The sequence below is a fragment of the Odontesthes bonariensis genome, chromosome 20 (genome assembly GCF_027942865.1).
Source record: "Odontesthes bonariensis isolate fOdoBon6 chromosome 20, fOdoBon6.hap1, whole genome shotgun sequence".
Taxonomy (NCBI): Eukaryota; Metazoa; Chordata; class Actinopteri; order Atheriniformes; family Atherinopsidae; genus Odontesthes; species Odontesthes bonariensis.
This window is the reverse complement of record NC_134525.1, coordinates 29,827,880-29,851,539: the sequence shown is the minus strand read 5'-3', so window position 1 is coordinate 29,851,539 and position 23,660 is coordinate 29,827,880. Positions and strand designations below refer to the sequence as shown.

Sequence of the window (23,660 nt, the reverse complement as noted above, 5' to 3'; positions counted from 1 at the left end):
AATATATACATTATACCCCATAATTATGCTGACATTATCCTGTTAGACTTAGATTATGCATTTATTGAAGGTTAATCTGACTCTGTATATAACAAGGTCAATGGAAAGTGTTACCAGCGGCTGACTTTCTACTTTTGGATGCCTTAGCGCGTCAGGCTCTTGGAAGAGACCGTGTAGATACCCATGTGGAGACAGTCGAATGGCTGACATCGTGATTTAGATTGTCAAGGACTGTGCTGCTGCAAATATGCAGCTTGCTAGAGCCACAACTCCAGAGAGAAACACGCTGATCAAACCCAATTCCACCACACGTCCAGGTCCTCACCACCCTTGGATTTTTGGCTACACAAACCTTTCAGAGGGAGATTGGAGTCGTGCGCTCCCCTTGGTCATCAAAACTCTCATCAGTTTATCACCCATGGTACATCAAATTTCTGTACACCGCTGTCGAACAAGTACAAATTAAGAGGGACTTTCATGCCATGGCTGGACTGCCAAACATAATCGGAGCAATAGACTGCAAACATATAATTTGTCCAGAAAAGAATTTGAAAACATATTGTGTAAAATTTATTAAGATGATTGAGTGCCCTGAATGAAGCTGAATAGGAAATTGTTATGTTAAAGCAATACAATGTAACTTCTCAAAAAGTCCATTATGGAGCTCCCCCTACAGGCTGTTCCGAGAGCAACTCTAGTCTGGTCTCTTGCTTTGTCGGCCTTTCTCTTTCTCTTCCTTGCTTCATCAGTCAACATCTTCTTCTGTTTCTTCGGTCCCTCTTCCACGATGATCGTACTGACAATGTTGCGCTAGCTTAGCCTTATACCTGGGAGCGTGAGAGGGGTCTATTTGTTTTTGCGGTAGGTGTGCCAGAAAGCAAGTCGAAGTACTTCCGCTCAGCTCCCGGGCCGGTCCAGCAAAGTTACATAGCGCAGTTTTTCCAACTCAGACCCCCGAAGGGCATAGGAGACAGGCCAATCGTAATATTAAAACTCATTGTGGTCATTAACTTGTGTTTCCCTGTTCCAACAGATATCCTTTGAATGGTGTTACAGTGCCGCCGCGGCCCCCTCCCCCCCTTTCTGTCTTCTCAAACCCCAGCTGGTCGAGGCGGATGGCCACCCTTCCTGAGTCTGGTTCTGCCAGAGGTTTCTTCCTGTTAAAAGGGAGTCGTTTCTCTCCACAGTCGCCTCAGGCACGCTCAGGCTGGGAGATTGGACCGAAAAAGAAAAAGTTTTCAGTGCAATCTGTTGGTTTCCTTAGCTAGAAAATTGTTTTTGAATTGGCTCTATATGAACGAATTGGATTATTTTATGAAAAATTATGATTACAATTAATTGAATTCCAATTGGCTTGAATTGGACTTATTATCTAAGTGCCTTGAGATTAAATTAATTGAATTGAATTGAATTGAATTCTAGCCGCACAATTTTTTTCAAGCTGTTATTTTAAGGTAGAAATGTTACATAGTATTGCTTTAAAGGGATACGCCACCCCCAGGCCAAATTAAGTGTATCCCCGCATTCCCGAGACATAAATAAGTGTGTGGGAGCGTTTTCCTGGCGACCCAGGCATTGTCCGAATCTCACAGCACTGACCACTGCTTGGTTGCGCGTAATACATACATGCTAGCGTCGGCAGCGTCGCCAATCGAAATATTTCGCCCAACGTGAATTAATTTACTTGATTTACCTTCTAATTACTGTGTGAGTGGTGTACTTTTACATCGAGTGCAAATGACTGTGTAAATCAACACGGAAGGCTTGGTTTGCTCAAGTCGGTTTGGGAAGTAGTTTCCGGTGCGGAAAACACAGCCAAAGCACACTCCCCGCTACATCATTGGGAATCCCCACCCCCGACTTCCTCAAACAAACCAGCGTGAAGCAGCCAGGGGGTGGGGATTCCCAATGACGTAGCGGGGAGTGTGCTTCGGCTGTGTTTTCCGCACCAGAAACTAGTTCCCAAACCGACTTGAGCAAACCAAGCCTTCCGTGTTGATTTACACAGTCATTTGCACTCGATGTGAAAGTACACCACTCACACAGTAATTAGAAGGTAAATCAAGTAAATTAATTCACGTTGGGCGAAATATTTCGATTGGCGACGCTGGCGACGCTAACATTGTATGTATTACGCGCAACCAAGCAGTGGTCAGTGCTGTGAGATTCGGACAATGCCTGGGTCGCCAGGAAAACGCTCCCACACACTTATTTATGTCTCGGGAATGCGGGGATACACTTAATTTGGCCTCGGGGTGGCGTATCTCTTTAACAAATATTTTTCACGTTACACGTCAATGTTGCAAAATGTAGGCCTATAACAGCACTGAAAATCGCGCGGCAGAAGTAGTGATTGTGGTAGACTAGCCTTAAACAAGTAAAAAGCACAGCATCATCTGATGGGACAGCTGTGCCCCAACCTTCAACTGTGGACCAACCAAGCAACAGAAGCCCCTTTCACACTGAGGAAGAACCCGCATTTAATTCGCAAATTCAGCGTGTCCGCTGTTCCTTTCACACTGACGACCCGGGCTGGCGTGTCAACTCGACTCGCCTTTCGACCCGCGTCGGACTCTAGTCTTTTTGCCGAGCCAAGTTTGGTGTGAAAGCAACTGACGCGGGTTGGACGTGGGCGTGACGTGACGTGAGGAGTTTAAAAGACAGAATGGACAGCTGATTGAGAACAACAGCGACAGGTGAGGACAAGTTTTACTCTGTTTTACATCAAGTTACACGGCTCACCTAACACGCCAAGCTTTACATTGCTCGACGCGGGTCGAAGTGGCAATTTGGACCCGCTAAGGTAGCGGGTCTCAGTGTGAAAGGGGCTAGTGACGAATGTTCTTCAACTACTACGCTAACCGAACCAAACCTCGCTGAGGCTAGCCATGGGCACTATTCAAGTGAGTGCTGCAGGGATCTTACAACGCCTCATCAACCAAGCAATCCTGATGTGCTAAAAAGAACCAGGAGGGTGCAAGGGACAGGTTCTTCACAACGATAGGCGCTTCGACCAGCGTGATTTCGGAGTAGTGGTGGACATTGAGAGGCGGGCAGGCCTTTGGGAAGTTTTAAGGGTAAGTCAATGGTTTTATTAGCACCGCCATGTGCACTCTTCCATCCGTCCATCATCTTCCGCTTGTCCGGGGATCGGGTCGCGGGGGCAGCAGCTTGAGCAGAGAAACCCAGACGTCCCTGTCCCTCTTCTTTGTTCAATGTTTTTATACTGCATTGTACTGATACAAGCGAGTTTAAGTTGAGTTAACATCTTACTGAGGTGCTTTTGTTGTGTACTGAGCATTTTACTCTGCACAGTTATGTGCTGGCATGTTGTGGGCTAAAGTCATGACCATTGATTCATCTATGTAGGCTATAGCCTTCTGTGCTGTGTTGACTGTTTTGGCAATTTGCGCACTTCTGTGCTGGCATATTTTGGACTTGGGTTATTAGTGTTGTTGGCTGTTTGGACATTTAAAAAAAAATCATCCTGACAACGTGATGTGCATTCTCTCTCTCTGTCTCTCTCATATACACACGCGCGCGCCCAGCTTTGATAAAACAGCAAGAATATTCCCATACATTCCTCTGACCAAGCACCACAGAACATGCACTTCTCTGTGTTCAGTGTTTCTCATAGTGCTTTAGTACTGGTACAAGCAAGCAGCTTCAGTTGCGTTACCACCGACCACCGATGTACCTTTCTTGTGCATTTTATTCTGCGCTGCTCTGTGCTGGCTGACATGACTGATGGCATTACGTGCGTGTCCGTGTATACTGTGCATAGCCTCGGCTATGCATCATGTCCGACCTAAAATTTTGGTGACCCCCTCTTGCGATTGTGGCCCCCCCTTGTTCAAACACGTTCCACGATCTATGTAATTTGCCATGGTGGCTATGAAGTTTCTGTGTGCAGCGTTAGCATTTTAGTATTAGGTTAGCCAAGGAAAGGTTAAGCTAGTTATTTGCTTGTTTTTTTTAGCAACTCCTGAAAATAACATTCTGTATATGCTCAGTGTCAAATGTAGTTGATGGAAAGGTGGTAGTGAGAGGCTCGATGAAGAGGAATGAGGAGCCCCACAGACTACAGGTTTTGGCTTAGTTATAGGGCCCGTCCGAGGGGGGCGGGTTTCCCATAGGCGGGCATAATCCCAAGTGGGCAACGCCTTTTTTCAGTTTGACGTAGAATGTACAGGCTTTTCTGATTCGCTCGTGGCTCTGCATTGTTTCTGTAAATTCGGGAACACAGACTGTGGAGGTGACGCAACACTTGGAAGCCTAGTATGTGTATGTAACTAGGGGTGACCCTCCCTTTTTCAGAAGGAGCGAGTAAAACCGTTTTTTAGTGGAAGTTGGCCTTTAAGAGTACATTGCCCCTTAACCCTCTAACCGCCAAAGTCGCAGAATTGCGACATGACGTCACCATAAACAAAACAGTCTGCAGATAAAATAAACAGGCTTTAAGGTGATCAGTCCTCCTACCTTTAGTTGGCAAACATGTTACCCTTTCAAACAAGACCAAGCTCACGTCATTTTGTAGTCATTTTGTAGTTCACAGTGTTTTTATAAGGCAGTGCAAAAAAGCCGCGCTAGCTCAGACACGGAAGCAGTTATTCAGAGCTTTTCTGTAGAGACGTGCGAGTCGAATTTTTATTGTCAGCGAACTATTAGTGAGTTTTTAACACCATGGCTTGTAAGAAGTTGAACCGTGCGGAAGTATTGAGCATGCTATTTGCCGATTCCGATTCCGAAGGAGAGTTTTTACCTCGTGAGGAGGAGGATCGGACGAGCGCTCATGCTTCCCACGGTGAAACTTCCGAAGGCAATGGTGCCGGCATGCGAAGCGAGGCTGTTCTCCAAGCACACACACACACTCCAACTCATTCGGTGCCGTTATCCAACCTCAATGGAGTGGGTGGTAGTGGGGAACGCGGTCGCAGTGTCCGTAGAGGTGTTGGTCGAGGAATCAGGGGTGGGAGAAGTGGGTCTGGTATCTTTAGCATGCGCTCTCTCCATCCAGCCCCCGGTGCCGCGGCGCGCCTGTCCGCCAGCGCAATGATCCTGACATTTTACCACTTGTTTTATTATTGTATTCCTCATTCCTGATCATTATGAATAAGGTTGAACAGGTTAAAAAAAAAAAAATCAATTCAATGTCTTCCACTTCTTGCATGTGTTTTCCTACTCTATGGTAGCCTAATGATGACAGTATTTTACCACTTTCTCCTGTTTTATTGTTGGTTTCCTCCTTATGAATTATGGTAAAAGACAGAAAAATGAAAATAAGTTCAAACATCAAGTCAATATCCACCATTTCCTGAAAAAATATAGGCAATTTTTCGCATGTGTTTTCCTACTATATGGTAATGATGATATAGTAATATTTTACTACATTATTCTGTTTTATTGTTGCTTTCATGTTCCCTGATCATTATAGATGATGATAAATAGACAAAAAGAAAAAAAAGTTTTAAAATAACAAGTTCATAATCACTCAATTCCAATATTTCCTGAACATAATGAGATTCAAAATGGCTGCCACCTGATGACGTCATAATATGCAAATTAGATCAATAATTTCATACCCCACATAAACTATGGATCATGGGCAACATTTTTCTAATGTACAGTAGGCATCTATCTTTAACCCCCTTTCAGCCACCAGCTTTGGAAATATTAATGTCAAAATCCAGTATTTTCAAAAAACAATCTTGGCGCCTAAAGGGTTAAGTGAAGCACTGTACACAAAAATAAATCTGGATTGACCAGGCTCTCATATAAAGGCCTGGAATGCAGGTCTCTGGGCTGCATGTGATAGAACTGTGCATGCATTGGGTTTCTGAGGGCTGACAGCCCATCACACTCAGCAAACAGCAATGTTCTGCAGACTGTTTATGTGGCATCACAGCATCCAGTGGAGGGGCTGTCTCTCTTCCTGAGGAAGTATGTTGTTGTGGGGACAGAAGAGACCGGAAAGTTGTCACAAATGTTTCCAATCAGTCTCTCTGCAGGCTCCTGTTTGTCCAAAGCAAATAAGTTGGAGGTATGTTTTTGGCTGAGCAATAGCCTGATGGACCTTCAACCATATAACCACATTTCATCAGTGCAAATTTTCCACATTCGGGATGATTATAACTTAGCAATAATAACTATAGGCACGTTATTGGAGGAGTTACGTGCCCTTTGGACATTTGCCACCCATCAGAAAAATTCCAATCATCTCAGCAGACACCATAGTTTAGTGCAATTACAGTATCACCTACTAAAGCAAAAAAAAAAAAGGAATGCTGTAAACTAATATGTTTATATTAGAGTATTCCCAGTTGAATATTCTAGCATTCTAGCATTACGATCACCACTTTGCAACCTCTCTCAAATGTATGCTCTCCTAGACAAAGCAGCAACAGGCACTGTGAGCCACATAGCTCATAAGGAAGACTTCAGCCATAAAACAACCCTTTGCATTCATTCGCTGAGCATATTGCATGGCAAATGTTGTTTTGCTTTTGGAGATGGTAGCTCGCAGACAGTAACAAGTGGGAAGCTAAGATTTCAGTCTTAAAGTTTCAGTCCAAAACCTATTACTGTCAGACCCTACCGAAAGAGAAATCAAAGGCAGGAAGGGTGGCCTACTTTTGTGGGTGTAGTACTCCATCTTATCAGAACAGACTAGATTATGTGATTGTGACTTATTTCAGGCAGTCAAGAAGCAGCTTAGCCAAGTTTAATGCAGTGCCAGTGTTTCACACACATATTCTCACATATACACCTGTCCCTTCCCCTGTTAAAACAGCTAGCTTATTATTGCACATCTTACAACCAGTAAGATGCTGGTGTTGTGGCTGTTATTATGTCTGTTGACTTCATTTCTATTATGTAATTATTATGCTCAGTTCAGCTACAACATAGCAATTTGACATGAAATCTTCTTTTTTTGCATCTGAGAGCATCCAATAGTGGTATGTGAAAGGACAGTGATTATTTCATATGAGAGGGAAAAAAACATAATCAATAAGCAAGCTAATCTGCAAAGTGAAGCATTACTGTAGGCTTCACCTGCGCTGATTATTCCCAGTCCCTGCTGTTTTCAGGCCTGCCAAACTGTCTTAATCCTAATTAGTATCAGTCGAGGTCCGGGGCTTGCTAGAAATGTCAGTGGCATGGTTTATTGGCAAGTAAACAAACACTTTTACATGACACTAGAAAAAGAAATAGTTGTGCTCGTCTGACCAAAACGGGACTTTTAAAATGCATGTAAACATGTAGGTCTGAGTGAAACAGTACAAAGTCAATAAGATAATCCAGTTGGGAATCAAATCCGTCATCATGCATATACAGTATTCAAGTAGACTCAAATGGGCCTTCGTGTTCTGTACATTAAAATTCCATATTTTTTTAAAAAGTAGTATAGAGTGTATAACAATACAGCCAAATTTGTAATAAAGCTGTATTTATTCACACATTTTCTTTGTTTCAGATGGCTTAACACATCTGAAATTTTGAGTGAAATCAGCCCATTAAGACCAGAAAAATTCCAGAAAAAAACTGATGCTCTGATAAAATCCTGATTTTGTCACTGCAGGGTCATCTGACAAAACTATCATTCAAGTAACTTAAAGACTTCTGTGCAGGGAATTTAGCTCAACTTACAAATTCAGTGATCTCCCCAAGAGTGAGTTAGAAGCTGAAGAATGTCTTCAACATTCATTCACACAGGCCACAGCGTCACAAATACTTCAGTCCACGATTCAATTTTGCCCCAGTGAATGTATATTGATACAAGGACGGTGATCCAGTTTAATGACCAGTCAAGCTGTAACCGTAGTAACTGCGGATGTAACTGATCAAAGGGTTAGCACGCTCTAGCTTTCTGCTAATCAGCTGCAGACTCTGCATGCCTCCTGCTCAGCACTGTGTAAACAAACCAACTTAAACACGTCTGATGAACACAGATTTCAACTCATGCCTTATCAGAGTAACTAACAAAGGCCAGGAGTATCTCTTCATCACAACATCTGCATAAAGCATACAAATCATGAAGGAGGCAGCTTCAGCCAACTCCCAAACAAATGGACGTCCAGGATTCAACAAAATACAGGGTGCAATTGTTCCATTTCATTATTAGCCTAACAGCTCTCACATTTATCAGTAGCTTTTTTGGACGGTTACAGCTGCCAAACTTCTTCCTCCTGAGTGCATCAAGCAAGACCTTAGAGGGGATCGCTGGGCAAACACCAAATGCCTTTCAAAGGCTTTAGCTATAGCAATCCAATGACAGACAAACACATTTCATAGCCTTGGAGGGCCCCTCCAGTTTAGCTGACCAACCCTTTTCTCTTTCTGCTAAACAAGATTAATGAGCTGCTTCCCTTCCTAATACTCTCCCTGTCACCAACACCCTTCCACCTCAGGGCATCTACCACGGCCTTGTGTTTCTTCATCATCTCTGTCTCAAGGATGTGTTTTTGCCAACCACAAAACCCACATGCACCCATTCACACATTATTTTCTTACCTTTTCTATGAAAAAAAAGGATGATAATAACAAAAAATCTTGTTCTGGAAATCAGAAAATATCTTTGGTAACATTCACGAACAGATTTTGATGTAAGCTCCCTGAGCTATGAAAGCTCCTGGTGGCGAGGAACAGATCAATCCCTCGCAATGTTAACAGCAGTTCCATACACACTAAAAATAACACTTTCTAAAATGGCTTTACCAACCAAAGAGAAGTGATCTGGTTAGATAAGTGTGATAGATCTTATCTTTTAGGAGCAGCACTGTAATAAGCAATAACACAAATCTTAAACTGAACTGCCACAGAAAGATTTGGCAATACGGCCTCTAGAGGTCCCAAAGTGCCAGTAAAACATCACATGAAAGAAGTTCTAAAATTAAAGCCTCTGAGCCGTTGTCAACATTTAGGGTGTGAGTGATGAGCAGTGCAGTGTCCAACCTTCAAGAGTATCTTACTCCAACAACTAAAGACATTCAGCATTCAATATTGGACATAAATCATATAATTTTCACCAGTTTCTGCAAACTGACGGCAATATTTAGATTTCATTTTTGCAGGAGGCTCGGAGAGGTCAAGCAATTAGATATGAATAAATGCAAAACATTAAAGCAGCCTAAAGTTAAACGCAATCTGCAGCTCATTTCCATCGCCAACTGGTCCTCATCCGCATCCGAAGAGAACCGAGAGCTGTGCGCAACAGGACCTGGCGGGTGTCATCATATCGTTATGAAATGATTGATGGGCTTTGGTGTGATGCTAACCCAGTTGGTTCCGCGGTAGCTTGCTAACGTCTCATACGAGGTTATGGCCCCGGAGTGCGCAGTTTATAGTTGGGGGGGTGAAATCCCGAAATTCATTGGGAAAATCTGCCTGTTTAATCCGCGTGTGAGGGTTAAAAAATGTCATTTGACGATTAAAGGATGGATGAAGGTCCTTGATTGATGTCGACGTGTGAGCGATCCATGAAGACTGTATTTCAGTGACGGTACTTTTTTTTTAAGTGTCTCCCATCGGAGCACACTGCTGCCGGAAACACGAGTGAATAATCTGTAGCATAATGCAGAGCAATTACACAAGTTACAACTGGATATTAGGAACTTTTTCATTTACAACATGTCTGCCGAACACACGCCATGTCTGTGGCGTTTAATAACAGCCTCCACATTCCTCTGGCTGAAAGCACCCGGCCGTAGGTAAACACACATACAGCTGTGACATTTTGAAGGAGTTTGGCCTCTCTTCCACAGCAGAGCGGAATATGGGAGGGCTAACGGTAGCCTGGCTAGCTACATAAGCTATCTTTAACCTTCAATTGATGGGAGTGCGTCAGAAAATAATGGCAGTCAACCACAGCACACGCTTTCAAGTGCCAAATAAAAAAAAGGGCTCACCAACCTCCCTCTACTTCACCTTCTTATGTCGTGTCCAGGAAGTGTCACGGTATTTACAAGATCCTATTTACGCAAAAACGGGCACAGACAAGAAGTCTGCCGAAGGAGCTGGCTCAGTTCGGCTGCAAGTTGAGGAACCGCAGGAAAGGTTGAATGTTGAACAGATGCGACTCTCAACCCCTGCTTCCCTCACAGCAGCATCAGCCCTTCTCTGTGGCCACGTCGTGTGTTGTAACATTAAAGAAGAAAAGGAAAAAAAGAAGAAGACACTCTTGAAAGTAAAGCACTATTCGACCCGGAGCGACTTTTACCTGTAAAATGCGTCCTGCTTCGCTGCCTAGTCCACAGCGCTCATCCCCTGCCTTCTCTGGATGGATTGAGCTGGGATCTGCTCAGGGAACAGCCCCTCCTTACTACATTACAGCTCTGGAGAAACATCCCCCTTCTCTCTAACCAGAAGGAAGGGATTCTGCACAGCCAGCAATTAGGTCACTTCATTCTTAACCACTTCACCATTTAGTTATCTATTTTTCCATCCACGTGGAGCACAGAAAAAACCTCTCACATTTTGCTCACTGATTACATGTGATAAACTGACATCACAGATGATTCATATAGACTGGGCTTATGTAACTGTGTTAAAGCCTGTAACATACACAGGCAATACCTTAGTCTTTAAAGCTGAATAAGAATATATTTACTGGCCTTCCCAAAACTGCTCACCTTATCTTATGAAAACTGGCCACAATTTATTATGTTAACATAATTTCCCAGTTCCCAGACTCCACACTGCTGAATGAATAGATTCTTCCCAGACCCATGAAGTTATCAAACATTATTTTGGTATATTTATATGTGTGCCCCCCCACCAGCCTCCCTACCCACTGCATTACGCTTTAAAAAAAAAAAATAATAATCTAAATTTAAACTCAATTTGTCTGACTTACATTTATCTCTTCCATATAATTAATGCATAGATCTCTGCTTTTGATGTGATATGCAGCCTGCCTAACTAGGCTACTGTGTGGAGTCAGGCTGCAGCTGGCAGCCCAGTGTGTCGTAGGCTAAACAAATAAAAAAAAAACATGACTTTTGTTTCGCGTGCATTGTTGTTTTGGTCTGTTGGTGTTAGCTTAATGTCACAAGTTCAATAAAACCAGCTGAAATGTCGCAACAAAACAAAAAAAGACTTGCATGATGTCAGAGGTGTAGAAGCTCATTCAGCTCTGGCTGGCTCCAGGGGCGGTCCTAGAGGCGGGCAGGGGCCCGGGGCGGCATCGCAGCAGGGTGAAAAAAAAAAAAAAAGATAAAAAAATATATATATATTGGTATTTTATTGATATTGGAGGTTTTTTCTACATGCCAGAGGGCAACGAACGTGGTATAAATAATAGTACTAATGGGAAAGTGAAGAAGACAGAATGAGCCAGCACAGTATTGCAGGTGGTGATGGACCAAACGGGGGGAAACGGAGAAGGAAATAATGACAGGTCAGTCTGCTAACCTAACACTACACTACACTGATGCTCCCACCACAACGTACAGTGAAGTGCAACATATCTCTGCGAGCAGTAGGGGGGTTGGGGGCGCCAGCACCGGGTTTCGCCCGGGGCGTAAATCAGTGTCGGACCGCCACTGGCTGGCTCTATTAATGATAACCTGCCCATATCTGTCGCGGCATCCGAGCGCTCTTTCTCAGCTTTGCGCAGGCTGGAAATCTGGCTGCGCAACATCATGACGCATAACACATTTGGCCATTATGAACGCTCACAGTGACCTTATGGATGAAAGCCATGTCTCGACCCTGCTTAAAATTTTCATCAGTAGGTCAACTGAGAGAAGGTCTACTTTTGGAAATGCATGAAAGCCCTGAGTCATGAGCACGGACTTTTCTTTTTTTCATTTATGGTGTATTTTATCTGCTCTGCCTGGGTATGTTAAGTATCGCTACTGAATAAACGACAAGGATACAAATAATTCTGTTATGCTCCTTAAATGGCTTGATTAATAATCAAAGTTTAATTTTCTTAACATAAAGATGCCGTGTTCATCCATTCTAGTTCTCTTATAAATATGCTATTATAAAATAACTTCAAATCAAATCCTTAATCATTGATAAGTGTGCGTGCTTCCCCCTCTCATCCCAACAAAAACCTGCCCTCCCTCTCAGAAAATAGTTCAGACGTCCATGGCTACATGGCCCTGTGTGAAAAAGTGATCAGACCCCAGAACAGCATCCAAAGAACTGCAGGCCTCACTTGGCTCAGTTAAGATCAGTGTTCATGACTCCACCATAAGAAAGAGACTGGGTAAAAATGGCCTGCATGGCAGAGTTCCAAGACAAAAAACCACTGCTGAGCAAACGCAACATGAAGGCTTGTCTCAGTTTTGCCAGAAAACATCTTGATGATCCCCAAGACTTTTCGGGAAAATACTCTGTGGACTGACGAGACCAAAGTTGAACTTTTTTGGAAGGTGTGTGTCCAATTACATCTGGCGTAAAAGTAACACAGCATTTCAGAAAAGGATCATGCCCACAGTAAAATATGGTGGTGGTAGTGTGATGGTTTGGGGCTGTTTTGCTGCCTCAGGACCTGGAAGACTTGCTGTGGTAAATGGAATCATGAATTCTGCTGTCTACCAAAACATTCTAAAGGAGAATGTCCGGCCATCTGTTCGTGACCTCCAGCTGAAGCACACTAGGGTTCTGCAGCAGGACAATGATCCAAAACACACCAGCAAGTCCACCTCTGAATGGCTGAAGAAGTGGCCTCATCAAAGTCCTGACCTGAATCTGAATGAGGCTGTGGCATGACCTTAAAAAGGCGGTTCATGCTCCAAAACCCTCCAATGTGGCTGAATTACAACAATCCTGCAAAGATGAGTGGGCCAACATTCCTCCACAGTGCTGCAAAAGAGTCATTTCAAGTTATCGCAAACGCAAAGGATGGCTCAACCAGTTATTACAATTAGGGACAATCACTTTTTCACACTGGGCCATGTAGGTTTGGAATTTTTTTTCCCCTTAATAATAAACACCTTCATTTAGAAACTGCATTTTGTGTTTACTTGTGTTAACTCTGTCTAATATTTAAATTTGTTTGATGATCTCAAACATACAAAAAATGTAGACACTGTATAAACACTGTATATATATATATACATATATATATATGTGTGTGTGTGTGTGTGTGTGTATCTATATAAAGATAGACGCATAAATAGATACAGGTGTTCAAATTTCCCTAAAATTAAGGTGGGTTGGTAGACGTCTGCTGACACTGGCTTACCACCAAATGACTTTACATGCACATTTATTCATCAGTTGCTGTGTTTATGTAAAATCTACTTCACAGAATCAAATACGAGATGACTATTTGTGTCCGTGCACAGCCAGTGATTGTTTTAGTTGTAGATTGGAATGTCCTGTAACACATGGTAAATCAAGAAAAACTGCCTTAATGACCTGTTAGAGTTTAAGTGACAGGGCTATTTTAGTAGTTAGTTGCACATTTAGTTCACTGAATAAAGCTTTTAGATTTAGAAGTCATGACTCTAGACTGGAATAAATGTTAAGAGAAGAAGAAACTGTGAAAAGTGAGATGGACTTGACAAGAACAACATAAGTAGACATAGCTGCTGTGTTGCAATAGTTTGAGAAGGGCTTACGATTTGGGCACATTCATTTGGACTGTGACCTGCTGGCATCTGCTGAGTCTCAGTGTGGGTCAACATGTGTGCAGTACACATCTCTATCTTTGTGTTGTACACTCTCTGTACTGCACTGCAACCAACACCCCAACACCATGGCCATGTCTGTTTTCCAGTGTGCCATATGTATGCAGTGCAGTAAAATGTGATGCTGAGATGCTTATATCATTGCTTTTTTTCTGTGGTTTTGAGTATTGCAATTTTAGAGCTTTGTGAGTTTGGTTGCCCTTTGTGGGCTGTTGCAGCCTCTCCGGAATTCTCTATTACTCTGGTTCAACATCTTGACTCTCTAGGTGTGGGAGGGAGGCTATATAGGCTAGATATCTCCATACTTCTCCTGTCATCCAGCATCAAGGACTTGGGAGAAATAAATGCTTAAAACATTTAATCCAGGGCTGCACGGTGGTGTGGTTCCCGGTTCAACTCCCAGCTGGGGCTTTTCTGTGTGGAGTTTGCATGTTCTCCCTGTGTATGCATGGGTCCTCTCCAGGTTAATCTGGCTTCCTCCCACTGTCCAAAAACATGCATGTTAGGTTAATTGGGGTCTCTTCATAAAGAAAAATTTTTCCTTAGGTGTGTGTGGTTGTTTGTCTCGTGTGGCCCTGTGATGGAGGGGTGTAGCCTGCCTCTCTCTCGACGACCGCTGGGATAGGCTCCTGCGACCTGACCGACGGGTATAAGCGGGTATAGAAAATGGATGGGTGGACATTTAAACAAAGAGATGGGGGTTTGGTTGTTGCAGCTATGCTCATCCTTGTTGCTTGACACAGCTTCAAACCATAACGGTAAAAAGTGATATATTTTACTCACTGAAGTAAAAAAAACATGGTCTTCAACCAAGGACTCTTCAGCGAATTGTTATACCCATAATCCAACATTTTTTTTCTAAATTTGACATTGAAATGAAAGTAAGAGGTATGTGAGTTTCGGCTGTTTATTTGGTGCAAATTACAATGAAAATATGCTTATGCATTTTGGCACATCTTCATCAGAGCGTGTTAACATGTACAGAAATGAAACATATTTAAAGCTCACAAGTGCTATACAGGTGTCAGTTTCAGCCAATCATCAAGTTCATCTGGTATTGTTGAGCATAGAAGCAGTCAAAACTACACTGCTTGTTTATTTTAGATCGAAAACTGAACTTTGTAAAACTATATCCAAACAAACATCTAAGCCTGTAGGCGCAATTAGGTCTAATTTGGTATCATGTTAAATGTATATTTGCAAAACCTCTCTCCTTTCTTTGAAAGGTCAACTATTTTAGTTAGTGTTGTAACCCTCAATTCAATTCCACAAAACCTCAGAGGAGGGCGAATCGTGGTCTGCTTCAACACATCATTTGTATAATCCAGTATGCCTGTACGGATCGCTGCTTTGTGCTCTGATAGTCATTGTTTTGAAAGTCCAGCATTTGCTAAACTACATGGACATGGAAACATAAAGATCACATGGGTAGATTAACAGCTTAAAAAGTTCCTAATTGGTCCTCAAGTTTCTCTCAGTTTGAAAATGAATAATATTTTAATGTTTCTGGTTTGGTTGTTGCAACAATCACAATTACCTAATTTGTTCATCCACAATGCTGTTAGCCATTAAATCAGTCACCTTTTTTGTACATAACAATATTTTTCATTGTAGATGCTCTCCTGAAAGAGATAATAGATGGAGGGTGTTCCTTCAGTGATTGGTCTCTCACGGTGGACAGTCAGCCCCGCTGACTCACAAATGAGCCGAGGAGTGGATCCAGGTGAACGGGTAACTCTGAGAGGAGAGGGAGAAGGTTAGCGTGAGCCGGAGAGAGGCTAGCTGTCACACCTGAAAAGGGGCTGTACACACAAAAGAACCCACATGCAGATAGGGACTGAGTGGGAAGATCAAAAAACAGTTTATTAAGAGGATTGGCTGGTGTGTGTGTGTCCGAAGAGAGAGAGAATATGCGGTTCTATGTGAGTCACATTGCAGTGACATCAATGCCACGATTGAATGTGTGACACACTACATTAACTTCTGTGTGGAGTATCATCTGCACAAGGTCAGTGAGGTGCTTCCCCAATAACAAGCCCTGGATCAGCAATGACCTGGAAAAGTTGCTGAAGATTAGGAAGAAAGCTTTAAGAGGTGAGACAGTTATTGGGAACTGTTCAAAATAACTGAAAAAGAAGATGAGAGAGAGCAGGGACAGACAAAAAGCTAGAAAGCAAGCTCCAGCAGAACAATGTGAGATATGTGTAATCAGGGATGGGGAAAGATCAGAGGCTTTGGTCTGATGGAAGTCAGGAAAGAATCAATTACCTTAACATGTTTTCCAGCGCTCCTCATCTGCCTCCAGCTGCATAGACCTCACGCCCTCTCTGTTCCAACAGTTTCCCCGTCACGTCTCCATGTCAGTAGCCTCTTTCACACATGCGATTAACGTCAACCCCCTGCATTACCTCTTTTCACACATGACACAATGCGATGGAAAAAGCATATGTAAGTAAGGCTAATGTCACCCTCCACCTCAGTCATGGATCTCAACTTCCTCAACACATCCCTGCACAGCAGGACACACTGAGACCTCCTCTGCCTCCCTCTCCAGTCTGTCTCCAGCAGTCAGGTGAAGAAGAGCTGGAGAGACTGCACTGAAACAAGGCTGCTGGTCCAGATGATGTTAACCCTTGGGTACTAAAGGCCTGTGTGGAACAGCTGTTGGATTCTACAGCACATCTTCAAGCTTGGCTGGAATCAGAAGAACATTCCAGACACTCTGCCTTGTTCTAGTACTTAAAAAATTCTCATCCATCTGCCTCAGTGATTTGTCCTAACATTCGACATAATGAAAGTCCACAAGAGTGTTATTGGCTCACCTCAGCAGAAAAGAGAATTAATTTTAGGACACATTACAGTTTCGCTTTCAGTATATATTGTAGAAGCTGCAGAAAATACAGATGGATGCATCCATCCATGGATGCATCCATCAGGGACTACAGATGAAAATTAGCCTTGTGGCTATAATCTGGCTCAATTGTATGTTGTGCACTGTCCCTGTTAAATAAACATTAAACTAAACACTGCCTTGATTATTGAATACTTCACAAATAAGCCACAGTTTAGCCGCTTTCGGACAGAGCCGTTCTAAGAACGGTCCTCCTCGAATTTTTCGTTCTGATAACTGTCCTTCCCAAAGGGAACTGTTTCAGTCTGCATTCGCACATGAGTCGGTACGTTGATAGGGACTGATGCGGCGCAGCCGTCTGCGACAGTGACGTGTTACTTTAGCGCCACATTCAACAACAAAACAAAACAAAACCCGCGAAAAGTAAGAGTAAGAGAAGAAAAAAACACCACCAAGAAGCTAATATGGAGAGTGGGGAGGCCACCGTGTTCATGGTCTGCATAACGGTGATATTAATCATGGACGATCACATCGGGTGTCTAACATCGAGGCTGGAAGAGCTCACAGAGAGAGTCAGGAGACGAAGGATCGAGCGCAGGCCATACTTCTTGGTTTCATGAAGGAAGGAGAGCAGAGTGCCGCAGACAAAGGAGACATCATGTAAGTTTAACTTATGAAACGCGCCTGTTGTGTCTGTGTCGTATGTGGAAACATTTCAGCCTGACAACATGACAAGGGGCGGAGCTACCGACCACCAAACACCTCTGTCAGATGTGTTCCTATAGAACCCTGAAAAGACCCAGCTGAGGAGAAGGAGCTGAAATGGTTATAGGAACTGAGGGCGATGGTCCTGAGTTCCTGTATGTCCCAATGCGGGAAAAAACGACCCCATTCATTAAAAGGTTATAGGAACTGCCAAAGGTTCCTACAAGTCCGAATGTGGCTTATGTGAGACTGACAGGTTGGGTGTCTGAGTGGGAATATAAGAGACTAGAGAATGACTTTTAGGATACACTTATCATCCTGGGGCTGGTGTAAAAGATGCCATCATCTACCTGTTTCAGCAAGCCCACTGTAATCAGAAAAAAAGCAAGTTCCAAGATAAAGATCACGTTCTTTGATTTCTCCAGTGATTTTATTACAATTCATCCTGCACTGTATTGTGAGAAGCAGCAGAAAATACTGATGGATAACTCTACAAATATTGACTACCTCACAAACTATATTTGTGATCCTGAAAGGTTGTGTGTTTGAGTCTGGTCAGCACCATAAGAGACTGTACTCTCATCATTTCTCTTCATGTCGTACACTTTAGACTTACAATACAACTTAGAGTTCTTTCTTTCACCTCCATGACTCATGACTCTGCAGTTGTGGGGTGGATGAGTGATGGACAAGAGGCTAAGTACAGGGAACTGGTCAGTCACATTGTGGCATGGTGTGGAAACAATCTCCTCATCTTCAACACAAACTAAAGAGATGATTGGGGATTTTAGGAGGACCGTAAATAAGTGAAACACTATTTCCATCCAGGAAGAAGAGGTGGAGGTGGAGCGGCTCTACAGATACCTGGAATTTCTGTGTACAACAGATTAGATTTGAAATAGTGAGGTCATTTACAAGAGGAGACAGAAAAGACTGTTCTTTTGAAGAAGCTTATGTCGCCTTCTGAGAATCCATCTGCAGACATATAGTTAGAATTATTTTAGGAACACCAAAGTATGCAGTGGTCACTGCATCCTCTGAATGGATCTGGCAAAACCACTGGAGCTGACCTGAGCCCAGACAATTGCACCACAGTGTATTAAACACAGAACTTGCATTCCTTTATTCACAGCAAGAATCAGGAGCAGGAAATCTTTTCTTTTTTTTTTTAACTCCTTGTGCTGTCCAGCATTATGGCAGCAGAATTGTAATCTGAATACCGTTTATGCCAAACACATTTTCTACGCCAAGGGAAGCTTTATGAATGTAAAGCTCCCCTTGATGCCCATCAACTCCTTATTTATTAATTTATTTTTGTAACAATACTTAACATGTGATAGTGCCGAACCAGTCCGGGGAACAGGGAAAGAGGGAGAGCAAAGAAAAAAAAAGGAACAGAAATAGGAAGAGACAATCATAGAAAACAATGAAAAATCAGACAACCAGCTGCTTCCCCGGTAAAAACAAAACTGAAGACAATCCACGGCTTTTGTGGGGAATCCAGCCTTAGAGCCACCAGGAGCACCTGTAAGCAGACAAGCAGAGAACAAACACACAAACAAACAAACAAAAAAAGCACAAGCAGCAGCAATCACATATAATACAACTGTGGATACAGATGACCTTAAACCACAGGGCAACACAACAGCTTAGCGAGTATGCTACTGGGCTAATGAATGTGTGTGTGTGTGTGTGCATGAACATGCAATACACCTAGATGGTCCCACATAACAACCGTGCCCACCAACAGCCCCCAAGGAGCACAGAACCCGGGAAGCCCACCGCAGGGACAACCACCGCAGGGACAACCACGCATCCACCCAGAAGACAGCAGAGGAAGCCCCCGGACAGAGCCCCCACAAGCATAGGGCAGAGACCCCCCGGTGACCAGAGGTGGCAGCATACTACCTGTTTTTATAACCTACCTAAAAGAGATTTTCTCTTTTGGACAATATATATATATTTATATATATCCTATATCCTATATATATATATGTGTGTGTGTGTGTGTGTGTGTGTGTGTGCGCGTGTATATATATATATAAAGCTTACACGCCTGCTGCCGTACCGAAGACTGGAGCGTTGAAGGCGACTGAACTGGAGCTCTGAAGATGGCTTCTCTGGAGACCAATGCGCTATATGCGTCTTCAATGGAGACTAAGGCTATGTACACACGTAGCCGGGTATTTTTAAAACCGAATGTTTCCCCTCCTCCGTTTATAAAATAATCTGTATCCACATTACCTCGTTTTCGAAAAAAACTCCTTCCACACATAACCGAACATCTGCGTTTTCACCTGTCTTGACAACCCAAATGCTGTTTTGCGCAATCTGCCCTCGTCAGCTAAATAATAAAGTGTGCACGCAACTTTTTTGAGCACACTGACAGGTGATCGCATGACAGTGGACTGCCCCTCGATATGAGGACGTAATAATTCCGACAGCGAGAGGACTGAGGACCGGGACATGCGAAATTGTCACGCCATTCCTCTGGGAGTACGACTTGGGCGTGTAAAATCAAGGTAGTAAACAGCGCCTGCACAATAATAACCACCACAGTTCTCAAGGCATCCATGCTTCTTCAGTAAACAAAGGTCGCACTTTATACTTTAAAGCAGATTTGTTGTTGTTTTGGCGCATATTGTGACGTTCGAAAACGCAAAACTCCGGTTATCTCTGTCTACACGCAGCTGCATAAACGGAGTTTTCAAAAATCTTCACTTTGCCCGGAGTTTTTAAAAACATTCGTTTACGATGCGTTTTTATGCGTTTGCATGTGGATGACAGGTCCAAACGTAGAAAAATATATTCGTTTTAGCAGATACCCGGCTACGTGTGGATGGGGCCTGAAGCGCAGAAGGATGGAACTCTGGAGACTGAGGCATGGGTGACTGTGGTGTGCTTTTTTCAACAAAGGCCACCAGAATTCACCATGTAGTTTGTCATGCACCAAAAGGATAGAAAAAGAGCAGGGCTCACACTGGCTACCAAGGCTACAAACAGCCCCTACTTTCTCCTTCATCAATGATGTCTAATGCGGTCCTTGATATTGACTTTTGTGATGCAGAGATACCTCCATATGTTTAAATTCAGGGAGAGGACAGAGATTCTCAAAGAGCCAATAGCAAGGCCAAGCAACCCTCTGCACCACTGCTCACTTCTCCTACCTGTAAAACATTTAGCTCGTCTTTATCTTTCTTTTCTACAGTCTACTTCCTCCTACACATTCTTTCTTGCACTTTTTCTTGATAATCATGTGACTAAATTGGCCCTATATTAAAATTACAATGTTTTTTATCTAACTGTGGATACACTCAATAGTCAGAAAGAAAGGTTTATTTTCTTTGTCTTCCACCTTGTCTTCTTTACTTTTACTCCAGCACACTCTTGTCGTTTCATCTGCAGCAAAGGGCAGAGAAGAGAAGTTGCCTAGACACCAGGCGGGTTTCATGTAACTGAAACAGGTGCGATGGGCTAAGAGTGGTTATTTCTTCCCTTCCTGCTATCTAGTATGTGTCTAGAGTTTTTTTAAGACCACGATCTGGTCAAAAAGAAAGTGGAGCAGAGACTGAACGTAGTTTGACTTACATGGACCAAATTTTCTTTTTAGATTTATGGCAGGCTTAGTGTTAATGACAAAGAGAAAGAAGAAAAAGCTGGCCATTATAGTCAGTATCAACGAGCGCTTAAAAAGTGTTTTTTTTTTAGATTTTGTGTGACATAAAGAAAGCTACTCTGAAGTCACTTTGGATAGACATGGGATGTACTTTCCTTTATTACAACACTGAGAATAAGAGACTTGTACGTGCTCTCCTAGTATCCAAAATATCGAAGCGTTAGCATAATTATTACTTTAAGTAGAAGGGACCCAACTGTTTCCCCACAGCTCTACAAAATTTCTGAAAACTCAAAGGAAGCCGAAAAGGCTTCTGATCAGTGTTCTTTTAATGACCCAGCTTTTCCTCAGCATTTAGAAAAAGGAGCATACACCGAAGGAAGTTATAACAGAAACAGGCAGTCAAATGCAGAGCCATAGATGTATCATAACTGGAAGATCCATCACACGATCAGGATCTCTTATTGCTTTCAGATTCCCCACAGAAGGGTTACCAAAAAGGAAAAGGAGATTTTTTTGTAGAGAGCAGAAAATGAAATCCTTTTAAAGTGGTCATTACATTGCAGGATGAAATTCGATTAAAAGTCATGAATGGATGGAGCCTATCCCAGCGGTCATCAGGGACCACAATGGAAATAAGCCTTAGGCCTTTTTTGTGTTATCCCTGACTATTTATTTCTTTTAATGTATGGTTCAGTTGCTGTACCATGTTTTACAAAATAATAGTCAAATAAATTCATTCATTCAATTAATTAATTCATTCATTCATTCATTCATCAGGCGAAAGGCGGGGTAGTGACCACTCATATTCTAATTAGTATCTTCCTATCCAAACTCTTCCCTGTAAAGAAAGGCTTGAGCAAAAATAAGTAAATCACTTTAAATTTTATCCAGACAGAAGGCACTCCTCTTTTCCACTCTGATTATAAATCCTACTTCTCCTTTTGCCCAACTGCTTTTGGGTTCACTTCAGAGGCAAGAGGGGAAAATTGTATAACTGTAAAATAACTTTACTCTAGAGCTGCCTCATTCCAAATTAAGAGCATATGTGGCATTTAATGCCCGAGCTTTAAGTAGATGATGAAGAAGAAGGCGAAGATGCCTAAATGCTTCAGTTGCAGAAAGAAGCTGTCCACAACCACTTCTTTTCTGGATCTTCTCTTGCTTTGCCTTCCTCCCAATTTCCTTCCACAAAAGTTAGTGGACAATCAAGGCATTAAAAATCTTTTCAAAAGTAAATATGCTTGGCCAAATTCCCATTTTGGGCTCTGCTTAAGATAACTTGCTTCACCTGCAGAGAAATTAAATCTTGTTGTTGGTGAGTGGAGGCTTTGACCCAGATATCTTTACTCACATCCCTGCAACTTTAACATAGCAGAAAAAAGAATGCCTTACATGCCTTGTCATGATCTTTGGGTCTTAGTGTTTTGGTTATTTCCTGTTTTATTTTGGTTATGCTGGTCTCTGTTAAAATCTGCTTCATGTTCACACCTGGTTTAATTTGCTCACCTGCCATTCATTTTGTAATCACTCCCTCAGCAAACTGTATATTCTTCTGGTTTTCATTTCTTCCTTGCCAGATCAACATGAGTGTTTTGTGTCTCCACTGTCTTTCTTCTGGCTTGTTATTGAATTTGCTTTTTTCGCCCGTTCGGATTTCTGTTTGGGCTTCTTTTTGAAAGGTAAATAAATTCTCTAAGTTGAGGCCAGGAGGATGAGGCCAAAGCAGAGTACGGTGCAGCTTTAGCGTCGATCTTCCGTTCACAGCACTCTGTGAAAAGTCAGTCGGGAATTATAGTGTTATATATTCACACACAGATTGGATTCCTTTGTATTTTCCTACTGGAAATGCCTCAAATGTTGTTGAATTACATTGTTGAAGTTCAGCTGCTTTAATATTAGAGCCACAGAGGCAGGCATTACAGGTGTTAGCTCGATTCTTTCATTGGAAGCCCAAGAACAAGCTGGAGAAATCTTAAGTTAAACAAAGTATTTATTTGTGGTCACATGTGAAGTATAGCAGCGCTGGACTGGGAGTGACAGAGCTGCCGCAGGACACCCGTCAGCCCGAGCCCCGATATCCGGAAACATTTCATATTTTTATTAACCTTTATCTCACAGAGGTTGGACTTACACTCGACAGAGTATAATTGGACAGTTGCTAGTAACATGAGCAGGCCAACCACTGTCTTTGTCATGTTCTTTGGATAAGACAAACAACGTGTGTGTGTGTGAGTGTTGTTTTAGGCGTGCATCTACTTTCCCAGACCTATCTGACCCAATTGTTTAGTCTCGCTATGCTATCTTAGAGTCTTGGACCATTTAAGGTCATATATTGTGTGACCATATGAGCAGAGTGGAAAAGTACAAAATAGGAACATGGATTATTTAATATGCATTCATAATATCTAAGAACAAAGCCAATTATAACAGGAGTCAGTATTAAAGGTGACGTCTCATGCCCTTTTTTAACAAGTTGTCAATTTCCTAAAATGTATGACACAGGCTTTGGTGAAATTATCTATTGGTTTAAGCATAGTGGCCCTTCTTTAAATTCTTCTGAAACATCTCTCCTGAGACCAGACTGTTTGAAGGGCCAGAGAGTGAGCAATTACTTATCCCACACTAATCCTTACCCTTCCAGGTGTTGTTCTTCAGACACACGGTTTCTCCTTATCAGAGTCCCTGAACTTCCTGAACAAGAAGAGTTTAAGTAGATTTCCTGTCATTAAAACCTGGGCATCTGCTGTGCAATCTAATGCAGTACACAAGTAAGCCAGAGCGACGGCTAAGTCCTCATTACTTATCCCGCTCGACTTATCGGCTGCATTTGACACAGTCAACA

At 42.6% G+C, this 23,660-nt stretch overlaps 1 protein-coding gene across 4 annotated transcripts in view; it reads right to left on the bottom strand.

Moving 5' to 3' along the window:
* jcada (junctional cadherin 5 associated a) overlaps positions 1 to 10,306 on the bottom strand; it is a 46,013-nt gene extending 35,707 nt beyond the window's left edge. For 2 of the 4 annotated variants that reach the window (XR_012767671.1, XM_075451980.1), the window contains exon 1: positions 10,217 to 10,306. The gene's annotated coding sequence lies outside the window, so the exon portion shown is untranslated. Of the gene's footprint in view, positions 1 to 9,909; positions 10,089 to 10,216 lie in introns of those variants that run through there. The other 2 variants (XR_012767673.1, XR_012767672.1) reach the window with 2 other exon arrangements.
* Between the last annotated feature and the right edge of the window lie 13,354 nt (positions 10,307 to 23,660).